Below are 20,860 nucleotides of genomic sequence, written 5' to 3'. Positions count from 1 at the left end.
GCTAAAGATGTGCTTTAGGTGTGACACAGAGACCTGAGGTAATGCTCTCCCCCTGCGCTGAAGCTGAGCTCAGTGTGAATGCTTCAGGATCATCTCCTTGAAACCTTTTTTGAATTTTGATGCAGCTTATGACATCTCTCCCTCAGGGTTGCTCTGTTTAACTACTGCTTCCTTTTAGAATTGCTTCAAGTCCTCCTCTCTGCTATACAGCTGAGGAAAGTCCCCAGGAGATGGGTGCACTCTGCACTTGCAGGAAGGGATGCATCTGCTGGAGCAAGCACTGTGAAAGCCAGATGGGACACCAGCAACGTGCCCTGCACCCATGTTTCTGTCATGGGGCTTTAAGGGGGGCCAGTCTGCTTGTTTATTCTCTCCATGATTTTATGTAGTATTGTATAACAGAACTACTCCCAACTCCATTTCCAGAGTTTTCAGTTTCTTGTATTTGAGCACTTAATAGGGAAGTCTCCTGTCATTTGGAGATCCTACATCCATGGAAAGTCATACTACATCTGTGCTAGGTTGATCTTAATCTAGTTTTGGCAACTATTACAGATTTATAAATCCTGCAATTTCACACTGTTTAAGAAACTTAACAAGCTAGTGTTTGGTTCAAATGGTGAGAGTGGGCATGTTTCTACATACAAAATGAATCAGCAGAATCTATCAACCAGTCAAGTATTGTATATATTTTCCTGAAGTCAAATTACCTTCTAGCATGACGGAAAAACCCTTATGCTTGGAGTAGTCCAGACACTTAATTTCCAGTAACTTCACTCCCTCTCCAGCCTATTTTTTTTTTTTTACTAAAGTTCCTTTAAAATTAATTGTGAGTTAGCTGCTGTTACATGTGTGGGTGGAGAATCAACCCTTAGCTCAACAGAAAAAAAAAAAACGAAACAGATGTAAATCAGAGGAAATATTTATTTTTAGTAAACTTGAGTATGTGTGCAGAGTTGGGGAATAAAAGCCTCACATTTGCAGTTATCTAATCTGACTTTAAATTGTACAGATTGAAGTCAGGGGCATTCATTTCTTTTTCTTTCATATTCTTAGGATACTTATTCCAGCTGACAGCTAACAGCAAAAAAACACCAACTTCTAGCAGCCTGTTCAAAAAATGTGAGGTCCAATATTCAATTGTTTAATTAAAATTAGCTTTCATTTTAAAAATGAAAGAAAAGACTCAATAAAACAGCAATTTAGTTCTTGAAGAAGATGATTATTTAATCTCAGATATTTCCTTGTTGCTTATCTTTATTACTTGAATAAAGTAAACTTTGCATTTGCTTTAATAAAAAAATCCTTGCAAAAACAATAAATAACCAATTTTTTCTTTATTTGGCAAGCAATATGCTCCATGTAGTTGATTTCTAAGGTGATTATCCTCCTGAATTATTGGTTTTTAAGTGGCTTCTTATTGAATTTCTTCTTCTGACATCCTGCTGGCCCTCAGGTCTTCCTGTCCTTGGGATCTGGGTACAATGGGGTTTCCACAGACTCAAATGAGCCCCTCTGTGCAGAAGATGAGATTCTGATGGCTTTCAGTGTCTTCCCTGCCCTGTGCTTTGCAGGAAGGAAAAGCTTGCTGTTATCTAACCTGGATAAATTAACGAGAGGAATATAATGTGGTCAAGGTGAGATTAGTGCTTCTGTTAAATGACTGTCCTGTAAAGAGAAGATTAAGGTATTTCTCCATCATTGTGGCTTCAACAGATCCACACTTGGCAGAGGAAGATAGAAGACTGCCAGTAAACCCAGCAGGCTCTGGGAAATCCCTGAGCTTTCCTGGTGTTACACAAAGCTTTGGGATATCTGCAATGAATTCGGGCTAGAGTTTTGAAACCATTTCCTCATAGGCATTCCACAACACTCTTCTGCCATCAAGGAAATAAATTGCCCTTGTAGAACAAGTTATTCCAAGAAATAGGGTTGGGAAGCCCTCTTTCCCTCTTTTTGGGGATTATTTATCTTATAATCCTTCCTTGTGGCTGCTGGAAGACAAGGATCAAGATGCTAGCAAAAGTGTAGGAGGTACATAAGCAACTTTCCACTTGGTTCGAAGTAAACAGAGAGGTAGTCATCGTCACAGGACACAGGGTGACATAAAGCCTCCAGGCTGTGAAACCCTACGCTCTCTTCAGAATAGCTTTTTAGAAACCTGAATCCATCCTAGATGGAAAATACAGTCAAATTTTACTTGGGCTTGCCACAGTTCCAAATATGTAGTTACTCTCCCACTTGCTTTTGGAGACCTAATATTTCTTATTGTTCCTGTGTTCTTTTTGGGAAGGTCTTTGTGATATAACACTACAACACTGTTCTTCCCAGTTTGGAGCATATTGCATATCTGGTCTGGCAAACTGGGGGAAACTCATAGTTCTTTGCTAGGATGAGCTCAGAAAATGCATGCAGGGGACAGCTGCACACATGAATTATGTGGCTGTTCTCTGCAGACTGCATTCCTCCTGCTGTGAACTACATGGGATTACATGAGACTTGTCCCAGGATGGCAAACTGCAGGATGTGCTCTGCCCTGGGCTGCTGTAAGCAGAACTTGCTCCAGGATCAGGAAAGGGAGATGCAGTAGCTAAGGATTCCTCTAAGCTGTGGGAATGTATGCCTCCTTCAGCTGCACTGCCTCAGGAACTTCTGTGAGCCTCTCTCCATTTTTCCACATAATTGTGCTCAGAGAAATGGTTCACAAAGGAAAGTTGCCTATCAGAAAGAATGAAGGGCAGATGCATGACCACACTGAGAAGGCAAGATGAAATTCTGATCCTTGTTGTTATAGCAATTTTGACAGTTCTCTGATTTATTTTGATGTAAAATCAGTGTAATTGCAGTACCCTTAGGGGATTATAGTTTCTTCTGATACAGAAAAAGGAATTGATGTTGTATATGAATAGTCAAAGATGCTACTCTGACTCTTTGACTATTTTAACATCAGATAGATTGTCATCTCTGCCTTGTATAAGCTTCTACGACTGCTTCTTCCTCCTGTCATCCCTTCTGGATTAGGGGTAAGCCTGTTATCCCAGAACCCATGTTTGTTTCTCCCCTTCCACCCTGGGTCCCAAAAGGGTACCCTCAGGAGGGCAGAGGAAATATGTGTTAAGGGGCTAGACCAGAAAGGAATTTTTGTTGGACATCCTTGACTTGTCAAGGCTATCAGGATACTCTGGAGGCATGTATCTATGATGAATATTCCAATATCAGAAGCTTTTGAATATACTGACAAAACCTATTTAGAAAACTTTGAAACAGAATGATTTGCTTGGTTAATACTTTTATTTGAAGGTTTAATCTTGATCTTCACTAAAAGGTGGAGCAAAAAAGCAAATGTAAAGACTGAAAACAAAGGGCTTGTTATTGAAAAAATTTCTGAATTTCCCTGATTCAAGTTTTTTTCAGAGAAACAGCTTGCAAAACAATAACAAAAATTTAAATTTTTTTGTTTCATTTGGTATCAGAAATAAATTTAAAAGCTGAAAAATTCTCCCATAACAGGAAGATTCTTTCCCAGAAGTCTACCACACCCACTCTCCTGGAGCCAAGGATTGCAGCAGGCATCTGTGAAAGGGAGTTCAGTGAGGACCAGAGCACACAGAATGTTTTAAATACTGTTAGTGCAATAGCAGGAGAGCCTGCCTTCTCCAACCTGTCAAGTGTAAATAATGGATTCCTACTTTGACATGAATCTTGGAATCCAAAGCTGAAGAGCTTAAGAAGGATGTATTGCCAGCACTAGGCTTCGAGTAGGGCAGCTGCTGGTCCTGCACCTAAAATCAAAATCTTTCTTTTCCCTGCCTGACCCCTTTCCCTACCTAAATTATTCATCCATGGCATAGAGAAACTGCATCCTTTCATGAGCTGTTCTTTGCTACCTTGGTGTTTTCTGTTTAGTGTGTTGCTTGGCCTCTCTGAGGCCTCTGTGAGCAGCTTACTATATGTGTTTTTGCAATCATTTTCTGCTCTGCTTATCTGATTGGGTTCGTTTTGAGCTATTTGTAGACAGTACAAAAAGAGACCAGATTAAAATCAATGCAGACATTGTGTTCCCACACATGCCCTGTATTCCTAGGTATTAGAAATGGGAATGAGTCATCCAGCAATACAGTTAAGTACTGACAAATGGTTGTCTAAATCTCTGATAAGTAAAATCTCTTTGACTTATTGCATATTTTCTGTCTCCACATGCTGCTGGTATAAATCTAAGACAAAAATCTACTCTTGGCCTCCCCAAGGACAGAACTTGCTGTCTTTGTTCAGGTATATTTTCCAATGAAATGTGTGGGACTTTTGGGGACTAGAGCACTGAGACTAAATTTATGTTTTAGAACAGTGAAAAATAAATCCTTCTTTATAGACAACATTTGTCTGTAACAAGGGAAATGCACATGTGTCTCTGCAGCCAGAGAACAATGATATTTTTAAAGCTTTGTTTGGTAACTCTGCTTCTTTCAAACTCAAGAGATGTCTCACTTTCTAAATCATGCTGGTTTAAGCTGTTAAAAAGCTAACAATGGAATGAACAAAAGTGATGATTGTGACAGAGGGGATAGAAAAATATCACCTGAAGACAACTTAATATTTTATCTGCAGTGTTTATTTTAAGCATATTCCTTGAGAATTGGTTTGGTTTAGCTACAGGGCTGTAGTTAAAGTCTTTTTACAACAGTAGAAGGACAATTTACTAGATATACTATTTATGTGAAAGCTGGTACAGGAGTTTATTCTTAAAGCTTAAGTGAGAAACATTTGCGCAAAATCATATTTTGGAAGAATAGAAGAACCCACTGAATAAATTACTGCAATTATTTATTTGCCAATAATGCATGTACTCCAGTCAAAGGTAAATTCACTTGTTACTGCTGGGAGGAGGATGGAGCTGGCCCCTCCTGGCTTTTCATAGGTCTCTTAGGATTCCTCTTAATGGAGAACATCACTGTGTTGAAAGCCATCTAAGTTTACCTTCTAATTGCATAGTGTTTAGTTCTCAACACACAGAGCTTTGCACCTCTGTTCTCACTGGCTGCAAGGTCTTGGCAATTTTTCCACCTTTCTGTTACTCTCCTTTTAAAATACATGTGTGAGATATATGAATTTCTTAAGGTTGTCCTGAGCTGGACATTAAAAGAGTGTAGGCAGTAAATGTGCAAACATACCCTCCCAGTCTTCCACAGGCATCACTGTCACAGCCCTCTTGTTTCAAATCTGGGGTGCTCAGGAGGAGCAGCAGCAGCAAAGTGAGTAATGAATGGCTCTGATGACACTATGAGGGAATTCAACTGAAGCTTTTTTTCTGCATTTGCATTTTCAACATAAAATTTGAATGCAAGCAAAAAAAGATGCAAAAATAAAGTCTCACCCTCTCCTTCCTGCTTTCACAGTTTGCATGAGTAACCCCTTGTCACAGCTCCTTTTAAGCACTCCCCACCTTTTCACCCTCAGGACCCACTCACAGCTTCTTCCCACTCCTGGGCATAAATTGCACTTGTTCTGCCAGAGGCAGCTGTGGGCTACAGCATCTTGTGTACCCTCTGTCCTGAGTGCAAGTCATATTTCTTTGACTTGTCTAACAAACAAATAGCACAGCCATTTAGATTTTATTAAAAATAAATTTGAAAAGAAAACACTCTGCTGAACACACATCTTCCCCTGAGGAGAGAAACAGAGAGCACAAACATTTGACAGATGTTGGATGTGTTGTTCAGTGCGTTACTAGAAGGCACTGAGACAATGTGGTAACAGCAGCAGCATTAGAACTGGAGTGAATGGAGCAAGACTTGGTGTAAAGAATGGAGTAAAGACTTGGTGGGATATTTAGTGTACTATATTTTGCTATTATCTCACCTTCCAGTCCCTGAAGAAATTTATGGGAAGTTATAATGAGAATAAAGCCTAAAAATAAAATGGATTTTTTCCTAAACATTCTGCAAAGGTTATTGCAAACTGAGCTATGTTCAGCCCTTCTTTAATTTGCTTTTAAAGACTTGATTAGGGGTTGTTTCATAAACTCCCTGCCTGAGTAGCATACCATCCCCTGTACGTAATGTCCTTTGCTTCCCAACCATTCATACGCAGTAGAAATGGTCAAGTGAAATTGACCCTTGTGTACTAAAATAGCATAAGTTTTAAGTTCAGCTTCAGGAAATCTGCTCTATTGGAACAAATACACAGTAGAAATTGATATGCTTTAAGGCCATTATTTGCCCCAAAAAACCTCTCTGAAAACAGTCTCACACTCTCATATTGAGCTATGGCTTAACTTTTCCTTTTTGCATTCCAAATTAATTTTTTGTTTTTTCAATACCTGTGTCAACTTTGTGAAATCTAAGCACTTTGGCAAGATTCGATACATGCATCTTCCCTCCCTGAATAAGCAGTGTGCAGCCCTGGAAAAGATTTCTTCTGGGTCAAGAGAAAAAAAGAAAATAATTGGACACTGTGTTGGGTCAGGAAAAGATAACTAATGGGTCAACTATTTATATACAGTGAAGCAGATCCAGAAATTAGAAGCATTGCGAGAAAAAATAATCTGGAACAAGGTCAGAGAAGGTATTTGACACTGGACCTGTTGTACTTCTTGTGTTCAGATGCGTTAACTTGCATAACCTAAATTAGTTACTGTTGCTCTTGGAAATTTAATCCCACCTCAGTTAAATTCACCTAATTCAACTTTCCAGGCAGCCATTTTTCCAGATGTAGAACAAAATTCTTGCATTTTTTTGTGTTCCATGAATACTTCACTATGCAGGTACTCAGAGCTTTACTCCACAGAGCAGTATTACAAAATTGAAACTCTTTCACTGGTTCATATGCTAACATATAATCCATTTTAAACAGGCCAGAGAGCAATGCCTCAAATATGTAACAAAGCATAAAAATGAACACTGTAAGGGTGACAGGTAAAGCCTCTGAAATTCTTTAACTGAAATTATTTTAGATGTGCTCACTAAATCTGATTCTGAAGCAAGTCGTCAAACAGAGTAAAGGAAATATCCATGTGGGTGTCAATACATATATCTCCATCAAAATTGGACAATTATCGAAGAGTGATTCTTTGACTACAATTTGTGATAGCCCTTATTAGACATTGGAATCAAGGAAAAGATTTCTTGTTGCTTCTTTCCCAGAGTTTACATCACCCAAACTAATTCTTCAGCTTGTTTTCCTAATTAAATCTTACTCCACATGCTAGGATTATTCCTGTGATTTGGAAAGGCAGTATGTAACATTATCTCTTGCTGACATCTGTTGCAATTCTGCTGGAATGCTGTGATGAATTAAAGGGAAACTTGTGTTGATTGCAAGGTATCTTGTGATTGCAGAGATACTGCTTCTCTTTGGTTGCTTAGCTTGTGATTTAGTAGAGACTTTAAAGCAAGGCTCCTTCTTGAGGCTTGTAATCAGCCCTGCTTTTGGGAATTTAGGTGCCTGCAAGACTACTTTCACATTTCTTGTGTTCAAATGAAACACTTTGCAGATCATCACAATAACGAGTAAACAGACACTGTGCATCGTGCTCTGTCTGTAGAGCCAACCTGAGATCCTCAGTTTATCTGCTGCCTTTACTGCCAGACTCTCCTCACCAGAATACCTTCTTAAGCCTGATCTATCAAACAACTCCTCTGCTTTATGCTGAGATACCCAAAGAAGAGGGTAGTTAAGAAGTGTTTTTGAGGACTGCCAAGAAAATCTCAGCCATTAAGTGCAGCTTTATTAGAAAGGGTGACTGTCTGGCCTTGCTGACCTTTAGCTTCCACTTTGCAACTTGTTAGCATCACTTACCACTCAGATGAGCATGATTACAGTCTCTTTCTCTGAAGGATCATGTGTACTTTGAAAGACTCTAAAACCTGTAAATGCCAGCTCTTGATTTTGATTTACAGCTTTACCTTCCTTCTCAGTCTGTCTGATGAATCCCTTAGTGATGGCATTTTACCATCATTGCTTTTCATGGAAACCTCTAAACACTCCTAAATTGTTTGCAAGATTCGACTGTGGTTTTGTGTTGAAGGTGGAAGTCTCAGCTACCTGGGTAAATTGTCCATGTTCTGATCTCTGTCGCCATTCAGGCAGACAAGCAGCTTTCCCGCTGCAAATGATTTGTTGTCATTTGTTGTTAGACTACATTTTCCACCTCAAATTTTCTGTCAGCTTTATGGCTTTGGATCAGGTCAATATAGAAATTCAGTAAAGCTGGATCTGGATCATTGCAAGTTAAGAATAGATACATATCTGCTTCACCCAACCCCCTTTCCAGGAAAGAGAGGTTTTCAATGTGGGAGTCATGAAGAAGTATCAAGATTGCAATTATTTCTCAGATTATTTATTACAGACTTTCCTGCTTTCTAGCAGGAACAAAGAAATCTTTCACATGAACTAAGGTGTCCTGCTTCTGAAAAGCTTGAGCATCTCAGCTGCACAGGCTGAAAGGCTTTTACCACTTAAAAAAACCCTTGTCAAAAAAAAAAAAATTACAGCAATAGTAATGAGCAGAGGTATAACTATTTTACCTACTCCAGACTTTAGGAATATTCTGAATTGAAAATGACCTTTGATGCAAGGTCTACACACATACATGAGCTCTTATTGCCTGATAACTTTGTGTAGAAAGGAAGATTGGCTGCAAGATTTGTATTGCGTGGGAGAACATGATGGTTCCTACTTGCATTTCCATCAATGCAGACTTTTGGGGTAGGTTTTTCTAATTATGGCAGCAACAAGTGTGTTCACTTTTGCAGATATTGGTTCTTTGTTTGATAAGACAATGCATCAATTATCAGCAGAGTATTATTGGTTTAAATTAAATTTTTTTGATGCATCCCAGATTTGTTGTATGAATGTTACCTGTTTTCCAGAGGAGATGGGAAAATCTCAGGTAACTGCCCATTCTATGTGATAGGGTTTTGTTTAGAAGAAATTTGGTTGCCCTTAGCTGCCACATGTCAGTTCCAACAGCTGTTTGCAGCCTAGCAGAATTATGTTGCATGTAGGAAAGGAATGTGGGGATACCATAGTCCAGATTTTCAGATGGTACAAATCTGCATAGCTGCCTCAACTCAAAACAGATCTCTGCTGTTTTGTGCATTCTGAGAACACATCAATGCCACAAAATGAAGTGTGGTGCAGAAATCACTGAAAAGGGGTAAGACTGTGGCAGTAAATCTACATGATATAGTATACTCCATTCACAGAATGATACTCTGAGCTTCATAATCAGGATAACCTTGGTCTCTGCAAAGCCAGGTAAATCAATAAGCTTTATTCAGCTGCAGGATATGGCAAATGTTGCTGTCATGCTTCAATGCTGAGTATGTTCTCAGCCATGTCTTTTGGTAATACAGTTCCCCACATTTTCTGGTGCAAGGTTATCATGTGCAGAGTCAGCCCTTGAATCTCTCAGCAGGCATTAGGGTAGGTGTGCACTGTGTTCTTGACTTATGGCTTGAGTTCTACTTCACATTTCCTAAATGTAAATCTAAAATTTTGCTTTTCATTTTAAACAATGAGTTTTAGTCCAAGGTCCCTGTCTTTGGATTTTGAATTCTTCACTACAGGCCTTGTATGTGAGACCCTTTAGGATTTTCCATACTGTTCATGACTTCCAGACTGCCACAACTGGAGATGGAAGGGATAAGCACAATCACCACTAGGATCTCTATTATCTCTGATGATGTACCCTAGAACAAGTAGGGGCCTTGTTTTTACAGCACCATCTTTCACTTATCTGCTGGACTTTAGTTCTAGTCACATTTTCTGGTTAGCTTTCACAGTTAGTTTCAGCATCTTGAGAAAAGGAACCTCTGGTTTTTCAGCTTTCCCCCAGAGCACATTTCAAATCAGCTGCCCATCATGTGCTTTCTAATCTTTTTTTTCTAAATGCAGGTTTACCCTTTCTATATCTTCCTTTGGAATTGAGGTTTACCTCATTCCCATAGCCCTTGACTGTGCTCCAGCTTTGATTTTGATTCTCACACTGGCCTTTGAAATAGACATTCAAACATTTTTTTCCCAATTTTTACTTCTCAAATAAAATCCTGACATGAGATCTGCATTTATTCCACAGCACCTTGAAAACTGAGAGAGTGGGGAGATTTGCTGAGGGCACACAATTGACCTAACCTGGGAAGACGTTTCTACACAGGAAGAATCCAGCTACGTGTAAGACCTGCAAGGAAATTGGTGTTGTTAAGCATCATTACTAAGGAGTAAGTTCCATGTTTATTTTTTAACTTCTCTGTTTATTTTTAACTATTTTGGATTCTACTGTAAACAGAAGGGTCTGGATTGCACATTCTGCTTCGAGCAGCTTCCAGCAGTTCTTCCAGCAGGGGTTCTTTGTTGGGATTGGATATGGGACCCTCCATACCCTGAGACATGAGAAATTAATGTTATAATCACAACAGACAATGCTCTTCAGGATAATCTGATTTACTTTTTATTACATTTTTCCTAAAGAACAGAATCTACACATACAGCACATAGCGAATAACCACAGCTACCACATGTTCATCCCCATGTCTATTTTTGGCACCCACCAGCCAGTCACAGGGGGCTGTTGGAAGGCTCCCATGGCTACTCTAGAAATGGTGAAGGTGCTTGGTGTCACTTGTGCTTCACTGTTGTGCCAGGGTCTTGAAACAAGTGGGATTTATTTTTGTAGGCAAATCATCAGCTAAGAGGAAACACTTGTGCTCTGTGCATATACATTTGTTGATGCTTTGTTTGCTCTTGCTTAGAGCTGTTGTACTGACATCACTGCAGAGCCATGGGTCCCTACAGCAGCTGCCAATTAGAAACAGAATGAACATATCATTCTCAAATGGGGGAGGTTAACAACTGGCCTTTATTATCATGTAATTAAGTTAAGGATCTGGTCTTGATCTTCAAAGTGTTTGGCTCAAATTGTTGCTTGGACTGTTTTTCCTTTTCTAGTCAGTGGCCACTAACATCACTGCTTCCTGAATGAAGCACAGAAGAAGCTTGCTTGCTTAACTTGTTTTTCATGGCATAAATTATTCAGCAGACATGCAAGACACAGAAAATAGGAATCAAATGGACATATAAAAGACACTTATATAGCCACTAGCCAAAAGCAACTTTTCAGGGAGAAGAGAAAAATAAAAATTGGAGAAAAATTCAGTTATAATTCACTATGGGATGGCTTTTACTGCTTATATTTTAAACTGTGCAGTTTGTGCCTTACCTGGACCTCTTCATGTTATGCACAGAGACAGAAGCTGTGCCCTTCCTCACATTTGTACATCACCACTGGGACTGCGTTGGTTCTCTGTTTACATCTTCCCCTGCCAAACCACTACTCCTTCATGGCACTTGCACATAAAATCATCTTTTCTATTTTTAGGTTCTCCAGCTCTCATCTCTGGGAAGACTAGCAGTGCACTGGGCATGTTCGGTTTAATTTATTTATTTCTCATAACTTATTAATGGTGCATAATACATGTATATGCCATTTAGATGCCTAGATTTATCCTTCATACTTTAAAAATTATGTAATGAAATCTCAGCAGGCTTGGGATGCTTCTATTTATGCACTTTTTTTGTGCTGACTTATTTTTGCTGTCTTTAAAAGTCAGTAGGAATCCTGTCATTGACTTCAGTGGAAATTAGAGTGCTTCCCAAGTGAAATTTTCACCCTGTATCCTCATTCCCCCTCCAAATTTTCTATTCTGAAAAGTATTTAAATATGACACCAGATCTCACCCCTATCTGAAATACCCAAGGGACAGTATGCATTTTTTTAATTACATTTGAAATGAAACCTCAGGAAAAAATCCTGAAAATTGAGATATTCTTAATGTTAAAGGCACTAGATAAATTTAGCAAACTTGCTTTCCTACCTCAATCTCAATGACCCAATTGCTCTTTCCTTCTTTTAATATAATGACCCAATTTTCTGTTCCATTATGAAGTTAAAGATCAAGCCTGAGTTTTTCATTTTTAGGTAGCCAGAGTCTTTCATGTACAGCTAAAAAATTGAGCAAAAGACTAGTGGATTTCCAGTTACTGAGAACTTATATTTTTCACTGACTTCAGTAAAAACTGTGGTAACTTGGTTCTTCCAAAAATCAGGCCAGCCTACTGAGCTTCTTTATATATAGTCATGTAGTGACCTGACTTTCAAAGATGTTGAGTACAAATAAATTTTAATAAATCAAAAGCATCTTCATGTGCTTCATGAATTTGAACATTAGACAGCATTTGAATAAAATTAACAAGAATTTGCCAAAGTCTTCAGAAGTTTCCAGGGATGCAACAGAATATTAATTTAGTCTCTTGGGTTTTTCCCATAACACTGGATGTGATTTATACATGTAAAGCCTAGACTGACATGGGTAGGGTTTAACCACATCCTGAGCTTTCCTTTTAATTATTTTTCTCAATGAACATTACAATATGCAGTAACACTTTGGTACAGGGAGCAATGACACATCCTGTACCAGAACAGATATAAGCACTGATAATAGAACAGAGAGGTCTTTGTTCATCTGTGTGAAAAACAACCAGCTACATTTTTAATCTCTTTCTTTGAAAAACTATTTTGTGCCTCATCTACAGTGTATAAGGGATTAAATTTGGGGTTCAAGGAAAAAAAATCAATAATTTTCACTTTTCTCCAAAACTTTAAAAAATGAGAGAACTCTCTTTAGCACTTTTACATACATGTAGGTCAATTCAAATGTCCTCATATCATGTGAAATTATTCTCAGAATGAGGAGGCTCCCCTCCTCAGTTGTTTGGAGCATGGTGCTACTAACACCAAGGGTGTGGGGTCAATTCCCATATGGGCCATTTACTTAAGAGTGGGACTTGATGATCCTTGTGGGTCCCTTCCAACTCAGAATAGTCTGTGAATCTCAGTTATTCAATGTGGTGGTTACCCTCTGTCTCCCCCCTAAAGTGAAAGCTGCTCATTGCCCACTCCATATCTAGCTATCTTGTTAAAAATTCAACACTGGAAATTTTTTCTAATTTTTTCTCCCTTTTCTACTGCAAAGCCTTTATGTATTTTTCTGTATCCAAAAATAATTTATATGCAACAATCCCAGATGCAAAAAACAAACAAAAAACAAAAACAAAAACAAAACAAAACAAAACAAAAAAACAAAAAAACAAAAAAAAAACCAAAAAAACCAAAAAAACCCCAAAACAAAACAAAACAAAAAAAACCCCCACAAAAACAAAAAACAAAAACCCCCGAAACTGTCCTCTTTTCTTCACATATTTCTTTCGTTTTGGTAAAAATAAAAAGCCTCCTTTGGGACTGGACCAGTTGCTCCAAATCAGGGACAATGAATACATTTACCCCACGATTTTTATTTATTACTCTGACTTCTGGGCTGCAAATCAATATTGTCATTTTACTTGAAATTCACAGAGTTTGAACTCACCATTTTTCTTTCCTTATTATTTTATTTAGTGCAATTTTGCTATTATTGTACTCCTCTTTGGTCTCTTATAGACCTGTTCTGTAGTAATCACAATGATTTTTACAATAACATATAACTTATTTCTCTTTTGAAATCTTTAAAACCACTAGAAAACACCGGGCAAGTGGATAATGTTTTTACCACTTTCTGTATATTCAAATCCAGTATTTTGAGTGACCTTTTAAATTTAATCCAGTAATTAATTTAATATAGTGGCTTTAGCTGGTTATACTAGCCATTTCGGGATATTCTATAAGATTAAGACATTAATTCTATATTTCACCTGATCATATAGTACACAAGTCACATTTTGAGTCTGAGATATTCAGAAAGGTTTTCTGTCTCCTGTAAAATACTGCATTTTGATCTGTCTCAGTATTGCTCTGGGCACTTTACTGAGCTATAAGTGCATGGCTCTGCCTGTGGTATTAGGAGATATATAAAAAAAAAAAGCCTCCTGGTTTACACTAGATTAATTTCTGCATATCAACAAAATAAGATGCTGACAATGTTCCAAAATTTAAAGTCCTATTATCAGCTACACTGGGATATCAGTTGGGCCTGTGCCTGGGAGGTAATAAGACAGATAAACGGACAACACTTATGACAACACAGTCAATTTATGAGTTGTGTCATAAATTCTTATATGAGACTCATTGTGCTTTTACTTGCCGCTTAAATTGACTGAGGGCCATCTCTCACTGGCTGGGGGTAGAAGCCAGCACTAGATGGGTTTGACTGAATGGAGTTGCACTGTGCTGGGTGACACTGGGATGTCACCAAGGGCCCAGGGAGCTTGTACCAAGTTACAGCAGAAATGCCCCAAAGAGGCTGCACTGAAAGATGTCCTCTTCCACAGGGGTGAGGTGCCCTATGCTTCTTTGGGATGTTAGAATCCATGTGACAAGAGTGGGGGGGATTGCAAAAATGTGCATAGGGAGAGATAGTATGTTTTTTTAGAAGAAGACAATGAGCAGGAAAGCAGGATCCCAACCTCTCTGCAAAGTTCTGACCAAATGTCAGATATTTGGAAGTGAGTCTGTACTTGTTTTACTGTTTTGCCTACATTTAAATGTAAACTCAGATTTTGCCTCTCCGGGTGAGTCTTCAGACTCCCAGGCTGTCCCTTTGCCACTTCTTGTCTTTTCTTTCTGTCCCCATGAATCTGGCATTTTTTTGTCTGCACAAGCAGGAAAGAAAAAAAGGAAAAAAGTGAAAAAAAGGAAAAAAGGGCAATTCACACACACACACCTGAAACTTTGGAGATACTGGAAGGTTTGTTCCTTGTTGAAAGGCTCTGATCTTCAGGTTACAGTATGGAAGGAGTTGCTCCAGGTATCCTGTCTGTTTTCTGACAGAACAGAGTAATTTCTCTATTTTAACAGGAATTATCTTAAAAGGAAATTTTTGGTGCCAACCTCAGGATACAAAATGCCTCATTTTTAACACATCACACATTTTAAAGGCAATCCTGCATAGATCTGTTTTTTTTTCTTTTGCTGGTGGGGAAAAAGACCATCATTCTCTTCCTCTCTTTTTCCTTGTCCTTATTTTGTAGCTCATTGTATGTGATGTCTTGTCCCTACGTGTAAAAGGTCAGGGACTTTCTGTTGACCTGGCAGTGCAGGGATTAAAAACGTGCCTGGGCTTGTCTTGGCCTGAGCTGATTTTAGCTCGTGTTTGCTGTGATAGCCATTGCCTAGCAATCAGCTCACCATTCCTTGCACTTCTTTTAGTTTAGCTTCAGTTTCAGGTGTAGTTCCCCTCTGTAGACTGACCTGTCTGTGACTCAAGATTGAAGCATGGGTTGAAGAACTGGGTCCCACTCTCATCTTCCCACCACCCATCATGCTTTCACAGGGTTTGTTTGATCCCACATATCACTCTGCTAAAGAACATGGTGTGGCTTTTGGGGATGGTTTTGAGAAGGACCAGGAGTTGGACTCAGTGATCCTTGTGGGTCCTTTCCAATTTGGCATATTCTGCAATTCTGTGAACTAGTTGTCTCAAAATATCAGTTTTGTCAGGAATTTTTTTTTTCCTTTCCAGTAGAAAAACTTTTATTGGTATTGCTTTATAGGGCTTTGGTCCGAAGGAAAGGGGAGTGTTCAAACACAGCTGTCTCCTTGATACTGTCATCACTTGCCACATTCAAGTCATGTAACCCCAGGTTCTAAATTCCAGGATAAAGGAGCCTCAGATTTTTAACCCCAGGTTCTAAATTCCAGGATAAAGGAGCCTCAGATTTTTTTTTTTTTTTCAGATTTAGGCCAGTGATATTTTTTTCCTAAGGTCCTCATTTAAATTCTAGCAAAGCAAAGAACTTTGTATAGACAGCACCCCAATCTGCAGGCTATGGTTTCTTTTCCTCTGGTGTAACAATATCCTTTGCAGTCTGTTTTATTGAAAGGCTGGTTCAAGTACTGGGCTTTTGCACAACTTTGCTTTTAAAAGGAAAGTTTCAAAATATATTTATTCCTACTGTTTCAGAAGAACTTACATTTTTCTTATCCTAGGAATAATTGCTCAAGAAAAGAAGAAAAAAACACTGTCAAGAGGACTAAAACTGCTAGTTTTTCTTTGAATATAACCCCCACCCCAAATTATTCACACAGTTCTATTTCTAGGCAGAATTTTAAAGCCTTGACTACTTCAGAAGGAAAATACTGCAAATTTCTTCTAATAGGTTATCTCTGCGAAAAGGAAGAGACTGGTAATGAGTAACCTTTTTCTCTTTTGCTTCAGAACATTTTAATTGTGTTCCAATTACTTCAACATATTTAATATACTTCCAGTATGTATTTGTACAGTATGCAGGCAAATGATTTTCCACAGCCTTATACAATATAGTGAGTCATAAATGATTGCTGCTCCCCCTCCCCCCGATGGAGCCCCAGTGAGTCACAAAGTGGTAAAGTCTGTCTGCCTGCAGCAGCGAGTGAAATCCACCTGAACGCCGGCAGCCGCAGCAGAGCTGGCAGCTGAGTGGCACATGGAGATAGATCCCTTGGCTGAATGGAGTGTGTTCCCTACACGTTCCTCACCTGCTGTGAGCAGGGGCACATCGCAGCCTTTCGGGCCATCCCCGATCCCACACGGCCCACGGCCGCTCCAGCAAGGCCCTGTCTGCATCTGTGCTCCAGCTGTGCACCCTGTCCCTGGGTTATGGGGGTGGATTTCCCAACCGCCCTGCATCTGGCACTGAAGTTTCCAAGTTTCTGGGCCGTGTGTGGGGACAGACTCCAGTTTGACTCAGTACCTCAGCACGGCAGTCAGCCGCTCAGCTGTGCTGGTGGGGCGGCGGCAGCCGCTGAGGGGGCTTTGGCAAGCTTACAGCTGTGCACACACAAAAACTCTGCTCCCCACAAACACATGCAATGGGAAGGGAAGTGCCTTGAAATCAGAGGCCTCAAGGTGGGTGGCATTGCTTCCTTCCGTCCCTGCAAAATTGAAGCAATTTTTTCCCACAAAGGAAAAACAGCCAACATGCTGTGATTCGGTACTGTAGAGAAAAATGTACCTTTGAGTGTTCTTTTTCAGATCCACACAGCCTATGAGACCACCAAGTCCTTATCATCGGTTAATAAAGTTTACCAATGTATTCTCAAGCAAATGTTTTACCTCTTGATGTACTTGATACAGGTTTCTGTCAATAATCAACTGTTTGAATAGTATCCTGGCAGTCTGACAGTGTGACAGCTACACCTTCCTGAACTTCCAAGGGAGCAGAAGTATCATCATTCATTTTTGCTGATATACAAAAATAAAAGTTCTTATATTCAGTGTTCCCAAACACCTCTATGTGGTCATTTTTACTGCATGATTTTTTTTTTTTTTTTTTTTTTTTTGTGAAGACTCCCTCTCAGAAGCAGATTGGCTCTAGCAATGAGTGAAGAATCAGGTAGGGTAGCAATAGTTACCCTTTAAAATACTTTGTAGTGTACCGTTAAATAATTTTCTTCCTACATCTGAATTTTCTGATTTGCATCCCTCTCTAATTTTACCAAAAAAAAAAAAAACAAAAAAACCAGTCAGGGATCAAAGCTGTATTCCCCTAAACACATAGAAAAAGTCTTTTCCATTAAAAACTCAATAGTTTTTATTGGACATTTATTATACAAATGCTTTAACATCCGTACAACTATTTTTCAGAGGAATTGCAGTGATTTCAGCATGCCCTTCGTGCACTTGAAGTGTGATTTAGCTCACTTAGTTTTGATCACTTAAATGTTGGATGTCTAGTATAACCAACCTTCCTAGGTTCCCTCTAGAGTCAATGGAGAGAGATTTTCGCCTCCGGAGGGGTGATTCATACCTCCCATCTTAGACTCCTGCCTCTCTCAATTGACAACAGAAGTGTAGCCTAGACAACTGTGTAGATTAGATTGCTATCTCTTAGATTAGGTGAGATAAGTCCTATTCTTGGCCATCTTTGTGCATACAAATTTGCAGGATTGGAGCTAAATTGTTAAGACAGCTAAAGTACCTGTGGGAGCTGACAGATTGATTGATTTAGAAGATTTCCAAACTCTGAGTACAAGACAAAGACAAATCATCTAGTCCTTCTATGGAGGGAAAAAAAAAAAGAAAATCAGAAAATATTTTAATATTTACCGCTCAACTATAAGAACATGGTAACAATAGAGAATAACAATGAAATATACCTATTATAAATTAGCATCAATTAGTTAAAAAAATCTGACAGCTAAGAGGCAAATTTGCTAAGTGTGTTTCAGTGATGTCCCAAACAGAACTTTGAGTTTTCAGCAATTGCACAGGGCTTTGGCTACACGCTTTAATACAATGGGAAAGAATTCACATCTGAATAATTCCTGATTTTTTGTCCCCAGATTTCCCTTTCTGAGAAGTCAGCTGGCTCCTGTCAGGCAACAAGTGTGCAAACCAAAAAGGTGATCAACCTTCCACATTTCAACAGTACGAAAGTAAAATTTACTAAGGGTAACAGACTTTAAGATGTTTTCTGTTTTCATTTTGTGAATGCTGACTGAAAAGCCTTGTCAAAGGTCTCTGCACTGGCAGTCTGCTTGATGATAAGCTAACAAAAGAAATGTATAAAGATGAGCTAAATCAGAGTCTTCAAATTTCAAATATTCTTCCTTCCACTTCTTCTTTTCTACGCTTTTACATTCTTCCTTCCTCCTTTCCTCAGTTATTTCCCCCTGCCCTTTCTGGCCCTCTCCCTCCTTTCTTTTCCTAGTTTCACCTGCAGTTCCTGAGACCAGAACTCATGCATTTGGACTGGCTGAGCTAAAGGCCTGAAAACTCAGAAATTGTCTACATGGGTAATTGTCTAGATGGATAACTCAAAAATTGTCTAGATAGGTAAGGTTAAATTGTGTTCATACATCAAATGTCACTAGACTTATTTCCCCTTCCCAAAAGGGACAGTTTTTATAGTTGCTAGGCCTATATGCTCGGAGCATGTGTATTTGTGTGACCCAAGTCTCAGCTGGTTGACTTTGTTCTTACCCAGCAGAGGGGTTGGGTCCCTCCTCTCTAGTGAAAGAACTGTGCTTAGAGTGTGGGAAGAACCTCAACTTGAGGTGGCATGTCTTCTGTATTTCTGCTTTACCTTTCGTGTGGTTTAACTTCCTCAAAAAAACCCCTCAAACCCAAGGTAAGTGACGAGGAATGGACTGTGGGTGGTTTGGGCATGCCAGAAGTATAATGTGGGAGACATGCTGAATTTACTGCAGATCTGGTGATAAGAGCTCTTCACAGTTTTTTCAGGACACAGGTCTGGGTTGTCTGAAGTGTCCTAAGCTGGTTGTGCATCACAAACAGAATACCCACATTAACGCAGGCTAATAAATCTTTCTTCCTTGTTGAGAAAATTGTCTGAGTGGATGGAGCTCAGCTGAATGTATATATTCTGCTTCTGGTACCCTCACTAGCTCTATCAGAGGTAATTTAGTAATTTCCACATGGTAACATGAGAATGAGAAATATCATATGTATCAATATATTATTTCTATAAATTTATAAAATGACGACACATAATTGTCTGTGGATTTGTGTCTATAATTGTTGATGGCTGTGTTGATATAGATAGATATAGATATAGATATAGATATAGATATAGATAAATTTTCAGATGTCCCTGATGGTAGGAAGACAATAATAGTACTTCCTTCCCTCACAGGGGGATGCAGGATGTACTAAAATGTGTGAGGGACTGTCATGGTGATTGTAACTAAGTATATAATTGTGATGTGAAATATATTATTTTTATATGGTTATTTCTTTTCTGCATGTACTGAATATCCTTTCTTCTAAAATCTCTGAGGTAGGCATACAATTAACATTGTATTTTTCCTCACGGTATTTTGTGAGCTATAAAATATCTTTTGCAGAAGTAAGAGGTTACTTCAATAAAAGGTAGTAAAAATGCTGAGAAATAAAAGCATGAATAGGAGTTCAAGAAACAAATGGACAGATTTGAGAAGAAGTAAGAAGGAATGATCAGAGCTCTAGTTAACATGATCTTTTTTATTTGGAGAAAACATTGAAGAAATCAATAGATTTTAGTCTTGATAATTCTTAGGAATGTGATATTTAATTGCAAAAAGGAAGGTAATAGACTATTGTCTGCTAGAAAAAACACAAACAAAAATAGTTTATACTCAAACAAGGAAAATATTAAGTATTTTAGAGAAAAAGTAGTTTTCAGCAATGGTATACAAATCTGTATTTCTACAGGAAGGAAGGAAGGAAGGAAGGAAGGAAGGAAGGAAGGAAGGAAGGAAGGAAGGAAGGAGGAAAGAACTTCTTTTGGTTAAAGACATAAATATTCTAGTTTTTAAACATAAAAACTTTGAAATACACTATTTCAGCGGCAGTCTTGAACAATCTTCACTGAGGCTGGTGCTGAATAAGCCAGACCTTTAGAGCATTTCATTACTTACTTCTTATGGATACCAAGTGAGCACTTGTCTGTACATCTGTGCAAGACAAATATTTTTTTATCAGAGCTAAATTTTTCAGTGATGACTTTTCTTGATGCAAATTTTACATTATTTATGAGAACATTTCTATCATCATGGTCATTTATTCTGCAGACTATTCGGTTCAGAATTAAGCACCAAAAATCATTCGTGAGCCTTCACTCCTGCTCTGTGTAGACATTTGCTTGCAAATGGATTTGTTGTGATTCTACCTTTTAGCTTTCTGCTGTCTTCTCTGAAATTTTCACAACTGCCTGTCTCTGTCATCAACACCACAGTAGCCTATAGATCTATTTGTGTGCAATACAGGCAGCCTGTCTATGTACAGGACAGTTAGACAGATATCCTTGGACTAATTATCTCTAATCTAAAATGCCAATAAGGAGGTGACCAGTGATACCATAAATTATTTCCTTTTTCATATTTTTCTAGAAA

At 38.7% G+C, this 20,860-nt stretch overlaps 1 long non-coding RNA gene across 1 annotated transcript in view; it reads left to right on the top strand.

The window, feature by feature from the left end:
- Nucleotides 1–17,283, top strand: part of LOC113459613 (uncharacterized) — a 51,724-nt gene extending 34,441 nt beyond the window's left edge. The window contains exons 5-6 of the long non-coding RNA XR_003381022.2: nucleotides 10,076–10,217; nucleotides 17,103–17,283. This is a non-coding gene — a long non-coding RNA (uncharacterized LOC113459613). The remainder of the gene's footprint in view (nucleotides 1–10,075; nucleotides 10,218–17,102) is intronic.
- The last annotated feature ends 3,577 nt before the right edge of the window (nucleotides 17,284–20,860 follow it).

This window comes from Zonotrichia albicollis, chromosome 3, assembly GCF_047830755.1.
Source record: "Zonotrichia albicollis isolate bZonAlb1 chromosome 3, bZonAlb1.hap1, whole genome shotgun sequence".
Lineage (NCBI taxonomy): Eukaryota > Metazoa > Chordata > Aves > Passeriformes > Passerellidae > Zonotrichia > Zonotrichia albicollis.
Note: the sequence above shows the minus strand (reverse complement) of the source record. Positions and strands in the feature narration are given on the sequence as shown.